This window comes from Staurois parvus, unplaced genomic scaffold, assembly GCF_062004578.1.
Source record: "Staurois parvus isolate SC_StPar_1 unplaced genomic scaffold, SC_StPar_1.0 ptg000519l, whole genome shotgun sequence".
Taxonomy (NCBI): Eukaryota; Metazoa; Chordata; class Amphibia; order Anura; family Ranidae; genus Staurois; species Staurois parvus.
The window spans coordinates 514736-536888 of record NW_028318315.1 but is presented as its reverse complement, the minus strand read 5'-3'; the positions used below and the strand labels follow the sequence as shown (position 1 = coordinate 536888).

Here is a 22153-nt window from a genome sequence, read left to right as displayed (position 1 = left end):
ATCCGATATAAAATGTCCAGCTGGGAGGAAATGGGTGTAACAAAAGAGAATCCATATTATGTGTATGTATAGCAGTGGGGGAGGGGGAGAGCAGAAGTCAGGAGGATGTAATGTACAACATAGAGTATATCGTGCAGGGGTCAGGAGTATGGAATGTACAACAGAGTATATAGTGCAGGGGTCAGGAGTATGTAATGTACAAGATAGTAATGTATAAAAAATATAAAGTGCGGGGCTTAAGACCACGTATTGTGTAATATACATTATATAGTCTGATAGTCAGGACCAATAATATTGGTATCAGTAAGCAGTGGTAGTCTAAGGGGAGATTTACTAAAACTGGAGCTCTCAGAATCAGGTGCAGCTGTACATAATAACCCATCAGCTTCTATCTTCAGCTTGTGCAATTAACCATCTCCCGTCCGGCCCATGTATATAAACAGCCAGACGGGAGCAGTGCAGGGGTGGGTGGGCGTTTATAAACGCCCTCCCCGCCCCCTGCTTGTGCGTTCTCCCTGGGAGTGCGCAGCACCACGATCCGGTCATTTCTTTATTCATGGACCTTAGTCAGAGAGTGAGGAAACAACCAGAACTGTCTTTTATAGGAGAGACAGTGATGAGGGGATTATAGGACGAGGGTCCCCACCCCCTCATCACTCATCACCATCTTCCCAACAGTACTGTACTTCCTTATTTACTCCATGATTTAGTAATGAAGAACAGCAGAATTGAGCCCCACCAGAGGTCAGAGAGTGAGCATGAGGGGAGAACAACCAAGATGAAAACTGGACTGATCCTGAAGACCACCATCATTGGGGTATTGACTCCTCCCTCATTATCACTTTCTGTTTAAGGGTCCAAAGTTGGAGGATGTTATCACATTATTATCGCCATGTAAGTCTGTGCTCCAATCACATCATCCGATATAAAATGTGGAGCTGGGAGGAAATGGGTGTAACAAAAGAGAATCCATATTAGGTGTATGTATAGTAGTGGGGGAGGGGGAGAGCAGAAGTCAGGAGTATGTAATGTACAACATAGAGTATATAGTGCAGGGGTCAGGAGTATGTAATGTACAACATAGAGTATATAGTGCAGGGGTTAGGAGTATGTAATGTACAACATAGAGTATATAGTGCAGGGGTTAGGAGTATGTAATGTACAATATAGAGCAGTGGTTCTTAACCTTGTTGGAGGTACTGAACCCCACCAGTTTCATATGCGCATTCACCGAACCCTTAATTGGAAAAATAAAATATGATTTTTAAAATTCAAAACATAGGTATATATTTATACATAGGTGCACAAAATGAACAAAACCGTTAAGAACAAAACCATTAAAACATGATTTAAAAACAAAAACATAATAATGAATATTTACTGCACGAATCATATGAGTCGGGTGTGGGTCTTCACCTCCGCCGAACCCGCAAGACTGACTCACCGAACCCCTGGGGTTCGATCGAACCCAGGTTAAGAACCACTGATATAGAGTATATAGTGCAGGGGTCAGGAGGATGTAATGTACAACATAGAGTATATAGTGCAGGGGTCAGGAGGATGTAATGTACAACATAGAGTATATAGTGCAGGGGTCAGGAGTATATAATGTACAACATAGATTATATAGTGTAGGGGTATGCAATGTACAACATAGAGTATATAGTGCAGGGGTCAGGAGTATGTAATGTACAACATAGAGTATATAGTGCAGGGGTCAGGAGTATGTAATGTACAACATAGAGTATATAGTGCAGGGGTCAGGAGTATATAATATACAACAGAGTATATAGTGCAGGGGTCAGGAGTATGTAATGTACAACATAGAGTATATAGTGCAGGGGTCAGGAGTATATAATGTACAACATAGATTATATAGTGTAGGGGTATGCAATGTACAACATAGAGTATATAGTGCAGGGGTCAGGAGTATGTAATGTACAACATAGAGTATATAGTGCAGGGGTCAGGAGTATGTAATGTACAACAGAGTATATAGTGCAGGGGTCAGGAGTATATAATGTACAACATAGATTATATAGTGTAGGGGTATGCAATGTACAACATAGAGTATATAGTGCAGGGGTCAGGAGTATGTAATGTACAACATAGAGTATATAGTGCAGGGGTCAGGAGTATGTAATGTACAACATAGAGTATATAGTGCAGGGGTCAGGAGTATATAATGTACAACATAGATTATATAGTGTAGGGGTATGCAATGTACAACATAGAGTATATAGTGCAGGGGTCAGGAGTATGTAATGTACAACATAGAGTATATAGTGCAGGGGTCAGGAGTATGTAATGTACAACAGAGTATATAGTGCAGGGGTCAGGAGTATATAATGTACAACATAGATTATATAGTGTAGGGGTATGCAATGTACAACATAGAGTATATAGTGCAGGGGTCAGGAGTATGTAATGTACAACATAGAGTATATAGTGCAGGGGTCAGGACTATGTAATGTACAACATAAAACTGGAGCTCTCAGAATCAGGTGCAGCTGTACATAATAACCCATCAGCTTCTATCTTCAGCTTGTGCAATTAACCACCCCCCGTCCAGCCCATGTATATAAATAGCCGGACGGGAGGAAGTGCAGGGGCAGGTGGGCGTTTATAAATGGCCTCCCCGCCCCCTGCTTGTGCGTTCTTCCCTGGGAGCATGCAGCACCGTGATCCGGTGCCCGCTGTGTCCTCCAGACACAGTGGAACACCGATCATAGTACTGGACCTCTGTACGAGGTCCCGATCATGTGATCACTGATTGGCCAATCAGTGATCACATGCAGTGTGGTAAGCAAGATGTCACTTCTGACACCATTGCTTACTACGTGTGAAATCTGTGAATGATCACAGAGGTCACATGGTACAGGGCTATTCACAACAGCCTTGTACCATGTGACAAGCTGTGACCAATCACAGCTCACACAGTATTTCTCAATGGTTGCAGGAATGCAGCCAGAGAGAAGGACAAATGATTGCTTTTACACCCATAAAGTCTGTAAAAGCAATCAGTGTAAGAAAAGAAAAAAAAAATCTTCACCCCCCCACAAGTAGTACATTGTCACCATGGTGACACTGTACTGCTAGGGTGACAGTATGTAAAAAAGAAAACACAAATAATAATATAAAAATGTTTAAAAATGATAATTTTTGGTTATAAACTAATTTGGGTTATTTTTTTTTTTTTACTAAAAAGATAACGGAATACATTTTGGCCAAGATTTATGAAGAAAGATTTATTTGCTAAATTTTATAAGAAAAACAAATTTTTTCAAAATTTGACTTTTTCATTTACGTAGCAAAAAAAAATACAAGTCCCAGTGGTGAATAAATACCACCAAAATAAAGCTTTATCTGTCTCAAAAAAACGCTACAAAATTCATTTGGGTACAGTGTTGCATGACCGCGCAATTGTCATTCAAAGTGTGATAGCGCTGAAACCTGAAAACTGGCCTGGACAGGAAGGGGGGGAAAGTGTCCGGACTGGAAGTGGTTAAGCTTTGACAATTAAACCTGGAAGCTGATGGGTTGCTATGCAGAGCTGCACCAGACTCTGTGTGCACCAGTATTAATAAATCTCCCCCTAAATGTTTACTTAACTGACACAAGCTAAAGAGGTTCAACACCGCTGCCTCCCATCTCCTGAGACTGCACTTACCGACTATACAGACATATCCCTCCACCCGGCACAGCCAGCAGACAACAGAGCAAGGAACCCTGGGAGAATTGTTCTGTCAGAGATCCTGCTAGATCCAGGCCTGGGGCAGATGACTCAAGGCCCAGGTTCCTAGATCCAGTACTGCCTATGGTGAAAGTCCACATTTTGCTGTCAGGTGACCCACCTGTGCTGATCTCTGTAGGAGTGTCCTCCTCTATAAATGTCCCCGTTATTCCATCCTCCTCCATAGACTGCTGATCATCCCTCACATACGCCTCTTCTTCTTCTGATTTCACCTCAACTTTTATATCTATCAGATCTTCACCCTAAACCAAGAGAAGGAGAGAAAATATCATCTGTAATATATAAGCTCAGATAAAAAAAATCCTCACATTGTCTCCACAAGTCCAGATATTCATTCCCTCCTACCTGATGATGGTGAGGGATGGTGTGACCTTCCTGTGTAGAATCCTGGGAATACAGAGGACATCTCTCTGGTGGGTTCCCATGACTGGATCCATCTACCTGATGATGGTGAGGGATGGTGTGACCTTCCTGTGTGGAATCCCGGGAATACAGAGGACGGGGACATCTCTCTGGTGGGTTCCCATGACTGGATCCATCTGTAGGAAACACACACACTGACTGAATCCATTGTTTCTATGTGTTTATCAGATGATGGGGGATCTAGGTGGATCCTCCGTACTGCTCTCTCCTTTACAATAAAGTCTCCTCTTACCCGGTGATGTGAGGGGCGGCTGATTGTCCATCATGACGTCCTTGTAGAGATCCTTGTGTCCTTCTAAATACTCCCACTCCTCCATGGAGAAATAGACAGTGACACCCTGACACCTTATAGGAACCTGACACACACAATGATACAGTCACCATCCAGACACATCCCTTGTCTGTTACTGGAGAATGTCCCAGAATTCCCGGCACCGCTCACCTCTCCTGTCAGCAGCTCCATCATCTTCTTGGTGACTTCTAGAATCTTCTGCATGTTGTCTCTCTCAGGGTTTAGGGAGTCACATGGAGGCACTGTGATGGTCATATGATCACCTGACTTCAGAAGAGGAAATCTCTGTATTGAGGAACCAATAGGAATATCATGTTAGACTCCCAGAATTCTCCTCACCTCCCCGGTCAGGTTTGTGTGATGTCATGTGACCTCCCAGAATCCTCCTCACCTCTCCGGTCAGGTCTGTGTTTCATTAATAAAGATAAGAGTGATGTCATGTGACCTCCCAGAATCCTCCTAACCTCTCTCGTCAGCTTTGTATTTATTAATAGAGATGAGAGTGATGTCATGTGACCTCCCAGAATCCTCCACACCTCTCTCGTCAGGTTTGTATTTATTAATAGAGATAAGAGTGATGTCATGTGACCTTCCAGAATCCTCCTCACCTCTCCGGTCAGGTCTGTGTTTTATTAATAGAGATAAGAGTGATGTCATGTGACCTCCCAGAATCCTCCTCACCTGTCCGGTCAGCAGGTAGATGATCTCCAGGGTGAGGTTTAGTATCCTCTCAGTCATGTGACTCCGGTCCTCCTCCATCCTCATTGATGTGGTCATGTGATCCATGTAGGTTTTCTGCAGACAAACAATTATCTGGACTGTATTGGTTGTACAATATTAGAATAGGGCTTTAAAACAATAATAAGCTGACTTCCCCCTGTAGGAACTGGCACATGTGGAGGGCGCTAATCCCCTCCAGTGTTTGTATTTTCAAAAGCCGTTGCTTGAAGAGTTACCAAAGCTAAAATACACGCTAACAGTGAAGCCACACTACAATGCGTATGAGGTGTCAAAAAAATGTTGACCAACTCACAAGTGTTTGTTGCTGTTTGTTGGCATCTATAGGGGCTTCCCCTCAGTGGTGGGAATGAGGATCAAAGAACATCCAAATCTTTTATATTACGACAATAGTTTAACCCCTTCACACCTAAGGGAAAAACAAATATTAATGCCTAAGCACAATTTTGCAACGTTGACCTGTGTTAGTAAAACCATCCATATCATCACAACTACTTTGTACATCCAGGTGGATTGTACCGCATTTTTTTTCAGGACAAATTGGGCTTTCATTTGGTGGTAAATGGTAATGGACATTTCCTGATATTTTTTTTATTATCAAAAAAAAAACTGGCCCAAAATAGTAAAAAAAAAATTTTTTTTTATTTAGCTGTGTGTTTCTTGTTACTACCATAACCTACCACCAAAGAACAACCCAAAATAAATTCTCCAGCTCTTGACGATCGCAGCGATACCATATATGTGTATGTTATCTGTTGTTTGAACCCGGAGTACAGCCCAGAAACAATAGTACGCATTTTGTTTTTGTCTTTTTTACCTAAAATATAGTGACACCAACTTTGTTTTTTAAATCCTGACCTTTGACCCTGACCTTGACCCATACACTTACCCTGGCACTGAACTACATCAAACCTTGATCTAGGTTTTCTTCTATATTTTATTTTTTAATATTTACCTTTTTTTTTTTATACAAAACCTTTTTTTCCCGTCTATGCCAAAAGTTAGAGAGATACAATGTATTCCTCTCTCCTCCATTCATAGAGAGAGAGAAAAAAAACAAGGGGGCCGGGTTGTATAGTGACTGATCACTGTGATAGCCAATCAGAGGCTATCACAGCGATCATGTGACCTGGAATCAGGAGTCCTGGAAAGTTAGAACGGGACCCGGGGCTCTCAGTGACACCGCGGTATTTGTGCTGGGAGTGCGCAGTGCGACACACTCCCAGCACAAAGACAGGTACGCAAATATGTGGCCCCACGGAAAAAAAGCCCAGTTCTGTGAGGTCGCATATTTGCCCCCAAGGGGTTAAAGAAGAATAATAAACAGTAGTACCAATGCCGAAGTCTCTGCCTCTCTGGATGGTATCTGCCCCCGTAGTGTCCTATGACCACATATATAAAACAGTGAATAATAATGTGGATAAAAGACGTCACAGTGACTATGGAGGAAGAGGACGGACATGATTATGGAGGAAGAGGACGGACATGATAGGGAGGGTTACTGGGTGTAAATAGAAAATTACCTCCTCTGCTGTTACTTCTAGCAACCTCTCCACCCGTCTTCAGGACACATGGAACTTCCTGTCTGTACCTGACATCACTTCCTGTCTGTCTTCCATAGAGACTTCCTGTCTGTGTAGAAGTGAGATCACCACCTTGTGGAGCTCAGAGGAACTGCAGCCCTGAGAAGCGTCTGGTAGTGTGACCCCGGCCTTGTGCTGTGTGTGTATGGACTGTACAGGCGTACCTCGGTTTACGAATTTAATTTTTTCTGCAGGACTTTTCATATACCACAAAAATCCGTAAACTGAAACACCGTTTCCCATAGGAATGCATTGAAAACCAATTAATCAGGTCAGAAAAAAGTAAACGCTGATAAAATGCCGCATGAGTTATTTTATCAAGTCATGCGGTATTTTAGTAGTGACAACCATGTGTTAATGTTTCAGCTGTGAGCGGGGTTCCCCACTGACAGCTGACTGTAAAAGAATTGCTGGCAATTTAAAAAACAAATAAATAAATGGCGTGGGGTCCCCCCTCCCATCCATACCAAGCCCTTCGGGTCTGGTATGGATTTTGAGGGGAACTCCCATGCCAAAATTTAAAAAAATGGCGTGGGGATCCCCCCTAAAATCCATACCAGGCCCTTATCCGAGCATGCAGCCTGGCAGGTCAGGAAAGGGCACCCCCCCTCCTGAACTATACCAGGCCACATGCCTCAACATGGGGGAGTGCTTTAGGGTAGGGGGGTTCCCCCCCAAAGCACCTTGTCCCCCATGTTGATGGGGACAAGGGCCTCTTCCCCACAATCCTGGCCGGTGGTTGTGGGGGCCTCCGGGCAGGGGGCTTATCAGAATCTGGAAGCCCCCTTTAACAAGGGGGCCCCCAGATCCCGACCCTTCTATGTGAATGAGTATGGAGTACATGGCCCCGATATTCATTCACAAAAAAAACAAAAAGTATAGTGTGAAAAAAGACAGGACACGGTCTTTGCTAAGTGCTTTATTGAAAGAAAAAGCTAAAAGAATGTCCCCTGCAGTAGATCCAACATCAATCACGATGCCCTCCACGGCCGATCCAAAAAAAGGCTCTGCTTCTAATGATGGCTCCCGCCGTCTGCCTGCTCCGATGGTTTGACAGTTCTTAAATAGGTAAGGGGCATGGACATCATGCATGTGCCCCACCCCATGTGACATCAATGATGTCACATGGGGCAGGGTCACTTGGGTGATGTCCCTGGGTGGCCCTTCACCTTACATATTTAAGAACTGTCAAACCACTGGAGCAGGCAGACCCCGGGGGACCCCGAACTGTTTTTTTAATTTAGTATGGTGCTGGTTTTTAAATGTAATTACCGGCTTTTTATTTTTCTTCACTATAGCTCACGGAATCAGCTGTCAATTTCCCCCCCCCCCCCAGATAAAAAGAAAATTTTCTTTTAGTTTATTTCCTCAAGTTAAAAGAAACAAAGTTTCCTTTTAGTTTATTTCCCTGAGTTAAAGGAAACAATGATTCCTTTTAGTTTATTTCACGAGATAAAAGAAACAATGATTCCTTTTAGTTTATTTCCCCCAAGTTAAAAGAAACAATGTTTCCTTTTAGTTTCTTAAAAGAAACAAAGTTTCCTTTAGCTCCGGGGAAAGTGACAGCTAATCCTTTGCGCTATAGTGAAGGAAAAAAAAGCCGGCAATTGCATTACAAGATCGGCACCGACATACACTTCATCTTGCAAAATAAATTCGTAAAGAATTCATAAACCGAGGCATTATTTTCAATGGATTTTCATTCGTAAACCGAAAATTATGTTAACCGAGGCGTTCGTAAATCAAGGTACACCTGTATATCCTCATAGATTGGTCATCTCCACTCCCACCAAGAACACACCGATTAGCCGCACGCCAGGAGGACACACCGATTAGCCGCACGCCAGGAGGACACACCGATTAGCCGCACGCCAGGATAACACACTGTTTAGCCGCACGCCAGGAGGACGCGACGATTAGCCGCACGCCAGGAGGACACACCGATTAGCCGCACGCCAGGAGGACACACCGATTAGCCGCACGCCAGGAGGACACACCGATTAGCCGCACGCCAGGATAACACACTGATTAGCCGCACGCCAGGAGGACGCGCCGATTAGCCGCACGCCAGGAGGACGCGCTGATTAGCCGCACGCCAGGAGGACACACCGATTAGCCGCACGCCAGGAGGACACACCGATTAGCCGCACGCCAGGATAACACACTGATTAGCCGCACGCCAGGAGGACGCGCCGATTAGCCGCACGCCAGGAGGACACGCCGATTAGCCGCACGCCAGGAGGACGCGCCGATTAGCCGCATGCCAGGAGGACGCGCCGATTAGCCGCACGCCAGGAGGACACGCTGATTAGCCGCACGCCAGGAGGACACACCGATTAGCCGCACGCCAGGAGGACGTACCGATTAGCCGCACGCCAGGAGGACACGCCGGTTATTGCCGGTTATTGGCAGTCTTTTCTTGCGGGCTGTGACAGCGTGAGGAAAAGAGAGCCGGAAACCGGCAATTCTCACAGGCACACTTACATTGATCATCAGTGCCCTTATTATCAGTGCAGTTCAATCAATGCTGTCTGTCAGTGCCCATCGGTGCAGCCTATCAGTGCTGCATATCAGTGCATCCTCATCAGTGCCTACCAGTGCTTCTCATCAGTGCCACCTATTAGTGTAGCCTCCTCAGTGCCACATCATCAGTGCCCATCAGTGCAGCCTATCAGTACTGCCTCATCAGTGGCCATCCATTCAGCCTATCAGTGCTGCTTCATCAGTGCCTACCAGTGCTTCTCATCAGTGCCACCTATCAGTGTAGCCTCCTCAGTGCCACATCATCAGTGCCCATCAGTGCAGCCTATCAGTACTGCCTCGTCAATGGCCATCCATGCAGCCTGTCCATGCCCATCAGTGCTGCCTCATCCATGCCCATCAGTGAAGCCTCATCAGTGCCTACCAGTGCTTCTTATCAGTGCTCATCAGTGCCACCTAACAGTGTAGCCTCTTCAGTGCCACATCATCAATGCCCGTCAGTGCAGCCTATCAGTGCTGCCTCATCAGTGGCCATCCATGCAGCCCATCAGTGCAGCCTATTAGTGGCCATCAACGAAGAAGAAAAATTACTTATTTGCTAAATAATTTTATAACAGAAATTAGTCTTTTAGTCTTTTTTTAGCAAAAAAATAAAAACCCAGTGATGATTAAATACCACCAAAAAAGCTCTCTAAAAAAAAATACAAATTTCATATGGGTACAATGTTGCATGACCGCGCAATTGTCATTCAAAGTGCGACAGCGCTGAAAGCTGAAAATTGGCCTGGGCAGGAAGAGGGTAGATGTGCCGGGTAGACGAAGAGTTAAGTAACATTTCCCCGGCACACAGGGGATCCCAGCCCACAGGGGACCCAGTTTCAGGAAGGTTTTACTTGCAATATTCTGGGGCTTCCAACACCAGGAGAGGCTGAACCTGGAGGGGTAAGTCCGGCAGGGGGAAGAATATTTGCTGCAACAAAGTACTTACCAACTGAAATCAACAAGTGGCCTAGAGCATGACCACAAAGAAGAAGACTTCAGTTGGGGGAGGGGCTGTCCTAGGAAGAGGTGATCCTGTGGGTTCCAGAGGAGGAGTTAACCCGTTGTGTGCTGACATGAGGTGGGCCAGAAAATATGTGCGAGGATTTTAACTATCATTGCACCAATAACGTTAGTGATTGTACTCATGCAAATGCTCCGATACTACTGCCCATAGTAGAACGTGATATTGCTGCCTCATGGTCTATGTCCGCCATCTTTGTACTCCTCTATAGTAAACCTAGGGGCCTCCTCCATCCTAGTACACCCTCAATATACTTTTTACAGTAACTCCGCCATCTTGCTACACCCTCGCAGTTATTCAGCTTGCCGGGCACCCACCATCTTGCTCTTCCCACGCTCTTGAGTTATGTGTCGCTCTGGCACCTCCTCCTGCAGGCGGACACTATGATTATGGTGATGGTGAAGATGCTGTATCTTGGGGCCTCGGCTTTAGTGGACAGGATGAACCGGGAGGTCACCATCGGGGCAAGTCCGGCCATGCCGGGTGCAGGGTGGGGGCTACACGATACCGGGGAAAGCCCGGCAGCCAGGCCACTGACGGTGAAACCAGTACACCTTCAGAACAAGGAGAACATACAGTGCCATGAAAAAGTATTCATACCCCTTGACATTTTCAACATTTTGTCATCTTACAACCAAAAACATAAATGTTTTTTGATGTGATAGACCAACACAAAGTGGCACATAATTGTGAAGTGAAAGGAAAATGAGAAATGGTTTTCAATTTTTTTTACCTTTTTTGTTGTTGTAACATTACAAAATTTCAAGGGGTATGAAATTTTCAAGGCACTGTATACCAATAATTATATTAAATATATCTAAAATAATTAACAAAAGGTATACTATAGTAATATTTTTTATATATATATATATATATATATATATATATATATATACACACACATATCATACACATATACAGTCATGGCCGAAATTGTTGGCACCCTTGATATTTTTCCTGAAAATCAAGTATTTCACACAAAAAAGGTATTGCATTAACACATGTTTTGCTATACACATGTTTATTCCCTTTGTATGTATTGGAACAAATATAAAACAGAGGCAGAAAAGCAAATATGACATAATGTCACACAAAACCCCAAAAATGGGCTGGACAAAAGTATTGGCACCCTTAACTTAATATTTGGTTGCACACCCTTTGGAAAACATAACTGAAATCAGTCGCTTCCTATAACCATCAATAAGCTTCTGACACCTCTCACCCGGAATTTTGGACCACTCTTCCTTTGCAAACAGCTCCAGGTCTCTCTTATTGGAAGGACACCTTTTCCCAACAGCAATTTTAAGATCTCTCCACAGGTGTTCAATGGGATTTAGATCTGGGCTCATTGCTGGCCACTTCAGAACTCTCCAGCGCTTCTTTGCCATCCATTTCTGAGTGCTTTTTGACGTATGTTTGGGGTCATTGTCCTGCTGGAAGACCCAGGATCTTGGACGCAAACCCAGCTTTCTGACACTGGGCCCTACAGTGCGACCCAAAATCCTTTGGTAATCCTCAGATTTCATGATGCCTTGCACACAGTCAAGGCACCCAGTGCCAGAGGCAGCAAAACAACCCCAAAACATCATTGAACCTCCACCATATTTTACCGTAGGTACTGTGTTTTGTTCTTTGTAGGCCTCATTCCGTTTTCGGTAAACAGTAGAATGATGTGCTTTACCGAAAAGCTCTATCTTGGTCTCATCTGTCCACAAGACGTTTTCCCAGAAGGCTTTTGGCTTACTCAAGTACATTTTGGCAAACTGTAGTCTTGCTTTTTTATGTCTCTGTGTCAGCAGTGGGGTCCTCCTGGGTCTCCTGCCATAGCGTTTCATTTCATTTAAATGTCGACGGATAGTTCGCGCTGACACTGATGCTCCCTGAGCCTGCAGGACAGCTTGAATGTCTTTGGAACATGTTTGGGGCTGCTTATCCACCATCCGGACTATTCTGCGTTGCAATCTTTCATCAATTTTCCTCATCCGTCCACGACCAGGGAGATTAGCTACAGTGCCATGGGTTGCAAACTTCTTGATAATGTTGCGCACTGTGGACAAAGGCAAATCTAGTTCTCTGGAGATGGACTTGTAACCTTGAGATTGTTGATATTTTGCCACAATTTTGGTTCTCAGGTCCTCAGACAGTTCTCGTCTCCTCTTTCTGTTGTCCATGCTTAGTGTGGCACAGACAGACACACAATGCAAAGGTTAAGTGAACGTCTCTCCTTTTTATCTGCTTTCAGGTGTGATTTCTATATTGCCCACACCTGTTACTTGCCCCAGGTGAGTTTACAGGAGCATCACATGCTTGTAACATTCTTATTTATCCGCAGTTGTGAAAGGGTGCCAATACTTTTGTCCAGCCCATTTTTGGAGGTTTGTGTGACATTATGTCGAATTTGCTTTCTTTCCTCCCTTTTTTTGTTTTGTCCCAATACACACAAAGGGAATAAACATGTGTATAGCAAAACATGTGTTAATGCAATACGTTTCGTGAGAAATACATGATTTCCTGGAGAAATATCAAGGGTGCCAACAATTTCGGCCATGACTGTATATATATACAGTTATGTTCAAAATAATAGCAGTGTGTTGAAAAAAGTGAATAAAGCTGAAAATCCTTCTAATAGCTTTTATTTCCATCCACACAAATGCATTGGGAACACGACACATTCTATTCCAAATCAAAACATGAAGAAAAATCGATCAAATTTGTGTTGTTCCTCTAAAAAATGGAAGAAAAGTGAATATTAGACGGTTCAAAAAACTAGCAGTGTTTGTATTCTTCTTTACAAACTCAAACATTCACTATATAAACTGAGAAATGTTTGAAGATTTTGCTTTCCTTTGAATGACTTCATGAATATTTGGTTGTAGTCGCACTGTTTCTGAGAACTGCTGTACATCTGTGTTGTATGGAGTCACCCAACTTCTGGCCCCTGTGATCAGGTATTCCAGCCCAGGATGATTGGACCACATTCCACAGTTCTTCTCTATTTCTTGGTTTTGCCTCAGAAACGGCATTTTTGATGTCACCCCACAAGTTTTCTATTGGATGAAGATCCGGGGATTGGGCTGGCCACTCCATAACGTCAATCTTGTTGGTCTGGAACCAAGATGTTGCACCTTTACTGGTGTGTTTGGGGTCATTGTCTTGTTGGAACACCCATTTCAAGGGCATTTCCTCTTCAGCATAAGGCAGCATGACCTCTTCAAGTATTCTGATGTATTCAAACTGATCCATGATCCCTGGTATGCGATAAATAGGCCCAACACCGTAGTATGAGAAACATCCCCATATCATGATGCTTGCACCACCATGCTTCACGGTCTTCACAGTGTACTGTGGCTTGAATTCAGTGTTTGGGGGTCGTCTGACAAACTGTCTCCGGCCACTAGACCCAAAAAGAACTGTTAGGAATGGACTGGCCAGCAATGGTGGGACTCACCTGCCTTTTGATCTGCAGTACCAGGGCTGGCCAGCGGGTGCTCCCAGCAATCAGAGACTCAACCTTTCAGCCAGCTAACACCTGGAACTGATGATACTGGTGTATTTAAGGGATGGCCAGACTTGCAGACTCTGCCTTGGTGTTGTGTTTGTCCTGGGCCCTGTATCTGTCCTGCATCCTGTTTCTGTTCCTTTGCTGACTTCTCCTGCTCTGATCCTGGCTTGTGACCCTGACCATCCCTCTGTCTGACCCTCTGTACTACGCTGCTTGCTACCTGTTCTGATCCCTGGCTTGTGACCCGGACCATCCCTCTGCCTGACCCTCTGTACTATGCTGCTTGCTACCTGCTGAACCTGGCCTGTGACCCCGACCATTCTCCGCTTGCTCCCCCTGTACCTACCTGCCCAATTGATATTGACCCGGCCTGCCTGACGACGCTTGCTTGTATATACTGTTATCTGTGGGTGGTTTGGTTTGTTTGCACCGTATTATGTTTTAGTATTGCACTGCGTTTATGTTTGTACTGTTAGTGTTAATAAATTATATTGTTTATAACATATCTGAGGTCTGCGTTTCCCTGCTTCAGTCACACACCTCTGGTCATACCTGGGAGCCCTGACAAGAACAATCTTACTTTCATCAGTCCACAAAATGTTGCGTCATTTCTCTTTAGGCCAGTCAATGTGCTCTTTGGCAGATTGTAACCTCTTCAGCACATGTCTTTTTCCCAACAGTGGGACTTTGCGGGGACTTCTTGCAGATAGCTTGGCTTCACATAGGCGTCTTCTAATTGTAACAGTCCTCACAGGGAACTTTACACCTTCTTTCATCTTCCTGGAGCTGATTGTTGGCTGAGTCCGCCCCATTTTGGCTATTCTTCTATCCATTTGAATGGTAGTTTTTCGCTTTCTTCCACGTCTTGGTTGCCGTTTTAAAGCATTTGCTATCATTTTAGCTGAGCAGCCGATCATTTTCTGCACTTCTCTATAATTTTTCCCCTCTCCAATCAACTTTTTAATCAAGGTACACTGTTCTTCTGAACAATGTCTGGAATGACCCATTTTCCTCAGAATGTCAGAGAGAAATGCACTGTAACCAGCATGTACAACATTTGCTGCCTTCCTTCCTTAAATAAGGGCAATAATTGCCACCTGTTTTTCAAAGAATGAATGACCTCACTAATAGAACTCCACACTGCTATTATTTTGAACACGCCCCTTTCAATTAGTGATTCAATGACACAGAATCAGCAGCATGCATGTCATGACTGTTGGGTCTGTTGGATTTCTATTACTCTACTACACCTGCTAGGAAATTATTTGCCATGTAGAAATATCATTTCCACCAGAAACAGTGATTGATCCGGTTAGTGATGTCTGACTGCTATAATTTTGAACACAACTGTATATATACATAAATACACACACTGCTCAAGAAAATGAAAGGAAGACTTTGAAAACCCATCAGATCTCAATGGGGATAAATCTCCTGCTGGATCTCTATACTGACATGGACGGGTAATGTGTTAGGAATGTAAGGATCTCCCATCGTTTGATGGAAATGAAAATGATCGACTTACAGAGGACTGAATTTAAACACACCCCGAAAATCAAAGTGAAAAAATGATGCAACAGGCGAGTCCATTTTGCTGAAATGTCAGTGCAGCAACTCAGAATGGTCCTCAGTAGTTTGTATGGCCCCCATGTGCTTGTAAGCATGCCTGAGAATGTTGGGGGAGGCTCCTAATGAGACAACAGATGGTGTCCTGGGGGATTTCTTCCCAGATCTGGATCAGCACATCACTGAGCTCCTGGACAGTCTGAGGTTCAACCTGGCGGCGTCAGATGGACCGAAACATGACATCCCAGAGGTGTTCTATTGGATTTAGGTCAGGTGAGTGTGGGGGCCATTCAATAGTATCAATTCCTTCATACTCCAGGAACTGCCTGCATACTCTCCCCACATGAGGCCGGGCATTGTCGTGCACCAGGAGGAATCCAGGAGCCACTGCACCAGGAGGAACCCAGGACCCACTGCACCAGAAGGAATCCAGGAGCCACTGCACCAGCGTAGGGTCTGACAATGGGTCCAAGGATTTCATCCCGATACCTAATGGCAGTCAGAGTGCCATTGTCTAGCCTGTAGAGGTCTGTGCGTCCCTCCATGGATATGCCTCCCCAGACCATCACTGACCCACCACCAAAATGGTCATGCTGAACCATGTTACAGGCAGCAGAACGTTCTCCACGGCTTCTCCAGACCCTTTCATGTCTGTCACATGTGTTCAGGGTGAACCTGCTCTCATCTGTGAGAAGCACAGGGCGCCAGTGGTGGACCTGCCAATTCTGGTGTTCAATGGCAAATGCCAATCCAGCTCTATGGTGCCGGGCAGTGAGCACAGGGCCCACTAGAGGATGTCGGGCCCTCAGGCCACCCTCATGAAGTCTGTTTCTGATTGTTTGGTCAGAGACATTCACACCAGTGGCCTGCTGGAGGTCAATTTGTAGGGCTCTGGCAGTGCTCATCCTGTTCCTCCTTGCACAAAGGAGCAGATACCGGTCCTGTTGATGGGTTAAGGACCTTCTATGGCCCTGTCCAGCTCTCCTAGAGTAACTGCCTGTCTCCTGGAATTTCCTCCATGCTCTTGAGACTGTGCTGGGAGACACAGCAAACCTTCTGGCAATGGCAGGTATTGATGTTCCATCCTGGAGGAGTTGGACTGCCTGTGCAACCTCTGTAGGGTCCAGGTATGGCCTCATGCTGCCAGTAGTGACACTGACCCTAGCCAAATGCAAAACTAGTGAAAAACAGTCAGAAAAGATGAGTAGGGAAAAAAATGTCAGTGGCCTCCACCCGTAAAACCATTCCTGTTTTGGGGGTGGTCTCATTGTTGCCCATCTAGTGCACCTGTTGTTAATTTCATTAACACCGAAGCAGTTGAAACTGATTTACAACCCCCTCCGCTACTTAACTGACCAGATCAATATCCCAGGAGGTTCATTGACTTGATGCTATACTCTGATTAACCACTTCCTGTCCTGCCCACATATATAACTGGCCGGAAGTGAGCAGTGCAGGAGCGGGTTACCGTTCATAAACCGTGCCCGCATTTTGAGCCTTTGCGCACTCCCTGAGCGTGCAGCACCACGATCCGGTGCCTGCAGTGTGTCCTCTGAACACAGAGGAACACTGATCGCTGTACGGGACCTCTGTGTGAGGTCCCTATCATGTGATCATTGATTGGCCAATCAGTGATCACATAATAGTAGTAAGCAAGATGTAATTTCTGACATCATTGCTTATTACTTGTGAAATCTGTGAATGATCACAGAGATCACATGGTACAAGGCTATTCACAACAGCCTTGTACCATGTGACAAGCTGTGACCAATCACAGCTCTCACAGTAATTCTCAATGGCTGCAAGAATGCAGCCAGAGAGAAGGAGAAATGATTGCTTTTACAGCCTTTATGGGTGTAAAAGCAATCAGTGTGCAAAAAAAAAAAAATCTTCATCACCCCCCACAAGTAGTACAGTGTCACTATGGTGACACTATACTGCTAGGGTGACAGTATGTTTAAAAAAAAAAACAAATAATAATATAAAAAAAATAACGGTAAAAAACATTTTTTTATATTATAATTTTTGGTTATAAAATAATTTGGGTTATTTTTTAACTTTATTTTTTTCAACATTTTTGGGCTTTTTCATTAATTTAGCAAAACAAATAAAAAATCCTAGTGGTGAATGAATACCACCAAAATAAAGTTTTATCTGTCTCAAAAAAAACCTAAAAAAAACCTAAAACATTCATATGGGTACAGTGTTGCATGACCGCGCAATTGTCATTCAACGTGTCATAGCACTGAAAGCTGAAAATTGGCCTGGACAGGGAGGGGGTGAAAGTGTCTGGACTTGAAGTGGTTAAAAAGTCTCCCCTTCATTTTTTTTCAGTGTATGTGTGTGTGTGTTTTTGTATATGTGTGTGTATATATATATATATATATACATACATACACACACATCAAACCCAACGTGTAATAGAATAAATCTGTGAAACAAATAAAGTCAATAGTAAATAAAAGCAAAAAACTGGCTGAGCCACTAAATCCAAATGATATTATTATTATTATACAGTATTTATAAAGCACCAATGGTTCGCTCAGCGCTGTACATTACAAAGGGAGACAGAACATGTGACAGAACAATACCAATACAATGCAAAACATGAGGGGATTGAGGGCCCTGCTCTTTCGAGCTTACAATCTAGGAGGGAGGGGATGGTGGCACAGGAGGAGATAGCTGTGGGGGATGGAGTGGTAGGAAGAGTGGAGGAGGTCGGCAAGTTAGTAGGGGGTGGGGTAGGCTTCCCTGAAGAGATGGGTTTTCAGGGTGCGCCTAAAGGAGAGGAGAGTAGGTGATAATCTGATGGGTTAGGGCAGGGAGTTCCAGAGGATGGGTGACACCCTGGAGAAGTCCTGGAGGCGGGCATGGGAGGAGGAGACCAGGGAACTAGAGAGAAGGAGGTCTTGTGAGGAGCGGAGTGTGTGTGCTGGGCGGTACTTGGATATTAGGTCAGTGATGTAGTTCGGGGCAGTATGGTGGACGGCTTTGTACGTCAGTGTTAGGATTTTGAATTTGATCCGTTGGGCAATCGGAAGCCAGTGGAGGGATTGGCAGAGGGGGGTGGCGGAGACGGAGCGGTTGGAAAGGTGAATGAGTCTGGCAGCCGTATTCAGGATCGACTGAAGCGGGGATAGCCAGCGGTGAGGCAGGCCAGTGAGGAGGGAGTTGCAGTAGTCGAGTCGTGATATGATGAGGGAGTGGATGAGCTGTTTAGTGGTTTCTGGGGTTAGGAACGTGCGGATTTTGGCGATGTTGCGGAGGTGGAGTCTGCACGAGTTTGTTAAAGATTGAACTTGGGGCTGGAAGGATAGGTTGGAGTCCAGAATGACACCAAGTACTCTGGCCTGCAGGGCGGGTTTGATGGTGGCTTTGTTGGATGTGATGGAGAAGTCAATGGGGGGTGGTGTCCGGGCTGGGGGGAAGACAAGAAACTCGGTTTTGGAGATATGTGAAACATATATAAAAAATAAACCAAAATCAAGTGGCAATAGTCACAGATTTATTCTATTACATGTTGAGTTTGATGCACAGGAGGGTGTTTATTATTAGTGTATTTTTTGGGTCACTAGAGGGCAGCGCAGCACTTTTTCCAACTCCATTGGAAAAAAAAAAACCAGACCAATACAGCATTATGGCCACTCGATGGAGCCAAAGGTCATAGGAAATCACTGCATGAAATGACCAACATTTGTCATGGCGGGTGTTTTATCCAGGCTACGTGATAGTTTACGTTTTTGGTTTTTTTTTTCATTGCAAAGAGAGATCACACAAACACTTGTAGGTATAACATTTAATGAAGTAATGACAGCTAAAACGTAAAAAAACTATCAAATGTAATAATACTGGAAAATGTAACAAGAAGACTTAGCTATAGATGCTTTTTCTCCACAGAGTCTCCCGTCTTTGCGGCGTGGCACAATGATCAAACTCGGGGCGTGCTCACCCTAGTATGAGACCAATGTGACAAGTTTTAGCTGTAGTTTATACAGGATTACAGTCAAGGAACAAGAGAACTGCGTCTCAAGAGTGGTGAAATGATGGAAATATTTCTGGCCCTTGAGAACAGCAGCACACGCCTTGCTGCCCTCTAAGGGTCGGGGAAAACCCAAAGTGCCCACTGCAAAAACAAGGAAACAGAGGGCTCACCGGTCTAGTGCATTACCTGAGAGGTAAAAGGAGATATATACTCAGAAAAGACTGTGTTGGCAAAGGTATATCAGTAGCCAAAGCAATCATGTCACCGGTTCAGCTTCCAAAGCACGAGAAGACCTTCAAATGCTGATGCATTTCGAGGGGCGATCCCCTCTTCATCAGAGCCCTCATGCTTTGGGAGCTAACCTGGTGACGTGATTGCATTGTATATGGATATGTCAACACAGTCATTTGAGAGTATATATCTTCTTTTAACTCACAGGTAATTCACTAGGCCGGTGCGCCACAGCAATCACGTCACCAGGTCAGCACCAAAAGCACGAGAGGACCTTCAAATGGCTGACGTGTTTTGAGGGGCAATCCCTCTTCATCAGAGCCAATTAAAATGGAAGAAGAGGGGATCGCCCCTCGAAACGCGTCAACAATTTGAGGGTCTTCTCGTACTTTAAGAGCTGACCTGGTGACGTGATTGCTTTCGATACGCCTTTGTCGACACAGTCGTTTGTGAGTATATATCTTCTTTTAACTCTCAGGTAATTCACTAGGTCGGTGCGACAAAGCAATCACGCTACCAGGTCAGCTTCCAAAGCATGAGAAGACCTTTGAATGGCTGACGTGTTTCGAGGGGCGAGCCCCTCTTCATCAGAGCCGATTAAAATGGAAGAAGAGGGGATCGCCCCTCGAAACGTGTCAAATAATGTGAGGGTCTTCTCGTGCTTTGGGAAATGACCTGTTGCCGTGATTGCTTTGGATATGGATATGCCTTAGTTAAAAGAAGATATATACTCACAAACGATTGTGTTGACAAAGGCATATCCGTATCCAAAGCAATCACATCACCAGGTCAGCTCCCAAAGCACGAGAAGACCCTCAAATGTCAGACACGTTTCGAGGCGTGAGCCCCTCTTCATCAGAGTCAATTAAAATGGAAGAAGAGGGGATCGCCCCTCGAAACGCATCAGTGTATTTGAAGGTCTTCTCGTGCTTTGGGAGATGACCTGGTGACGTGATTGATTTGGATACGGATATGCCTTTGCCAACACAGTCGTTTGTGAGTGTATATCTTCTTTTAACTCTCAAGTAATTCACTAGGCTGGTGCGTCAAAACAATCATGTCACCAGGTCAGCTGCCAAAGCACGAGAAGACCCTCAGACGCATTTTGAGGTGTGATCCCCTCTTCATCAGAGCCAATTAAAATTGAAGAAGAGGGGATCACCCCTCGAAATGAGTCAGCCATTTGAAGGTCTTCTCGTGCTTTGGGAGCTGACCTGGTGACGTGATTGCTTTGGATACGCCTTTGTCAACACAGTCATTTGTGAGTATATATCTTCTTTTAACTCTCACTAGGCCGGTGCTCCACAGCACTCACGTCACCAGGTCAGCTTCCAAAGCATGAGAAGACCTTCAAATGACTGACATATTTCAAAGCTCTTCATCAGAGCCGATTAAAATGGAAGAAGAGGGGATCACCCCTCGAAATGCGTCACACATTTGAAGGTCTTCACATGCTTTGGGAGCTGACTTGGTGACATGATTGCTTTGGATACGCCTTTGTCAACACAGTCATTTGTGAGTATATATCTTTTTAACTCTCAGGTAATTCACTAGGCAGGAGCGCCAAAGCAATCACGTCACCAGGTCAGCTTCCAAAGCATGAGAAGACCCTCAAATGGCTGATGTGCTGGGGCGGACTGACTATTTGAGCATTCAGGCACTGCCCGAGGGCCGGGGGTCAGTAGGGGGCCCCATAAGATGCTCTTGGTACCTTTCATTGGCTTTTTCATAGGCTTTTTTGGGTGTGGGCGAGGACACAGGGGGGCCCATGATCCCCTATTGCCCGGGGGCCCATGAGTTGTCAGTCCGCCCCTGCTGACGTGTTTCGAGGGGCGAACCCCTCTCAGAGCCGATTAAAATGGAAGAAGAGGGGATCGCTCCTCGAAACGCGTCAACCATTTGAGGGTCTTCTCGTACTTTGGGAGCTGACCTGGTGACGTGATTACTTTGGATACTGATATGCCTTTGCCAACACAGTCGTTTGTGAGTATATATCTTCTTTAAACTCTCAGCTAATGCACTAGGCCAGAGCGCCCTCTGTTTCCCTGTATATACAGGATTAGTTGGTAGTATTTGACCAATCATAAGCAATATTACCTTTAAAAAGAAGATAATGTATTCCCTGCAAGGAAATTAGTGGGCGTGGCCATATGTTCAGTTTACAATAACATTCCTATAGCATTAGGTCAGTTAAGGTAATCATCCTTATAGGGCCCCTTAATCAGGATTTGGAGGCATTCTTATACATTAGTGGGCCATGCAGCAATCGTGCACACAGAGACGGATGCGGTCCTCCATTTTGTTAAGAATTTTCCATGTTGTACCATCTCTCACTCCCAAAGCAGCCTTCCTCCTCCAATCATCCCCCCTCCCTCTCTGTTGAGTGACATGTGGTCCGTTTGATGCAGAGTTCAAAAAGGCATCGAAACCCAGTGGGAGGGCATCCTGGCTATAAAACCTCACCAGCTAGGTGCCCCCGTCTGGTGGCTGTGCAATCTGGGATATCGTAAAAGCTTAGCAAAGTCCTTCATGGGAGTT

The 22153-nt window shown here is 44.9% G+C and overlaps 1 protein-coding gene and 1 long non-coding RNA gene across 2 annotated transcripts in view; both read right to left on the bottom strand.

The window, feature by feature from the left end:
* The window catches only part of LOC149451799 (uncharacterized), a 45281-nt gene that overhangs the window by 3895 nt on the left and 19233 nt on the right, over nt 1-22153 (bottom strand). The window lies entirely within an intron of this gene.
* Nucleotides 4664-6814, bottom strand: LOC149451801 (uncharacterized). The gene is made up of 4 exons (XR_016314986.1): nt 6731-6814; nt 5503-5616; nt 5151-5264; nt 4664-4754 (listed from the first exon to the last, which is right to left on the bottom strand). It is a non-coding gene; the product is annotated as an uncharacterized LOC149451801 (long non-coding RNA).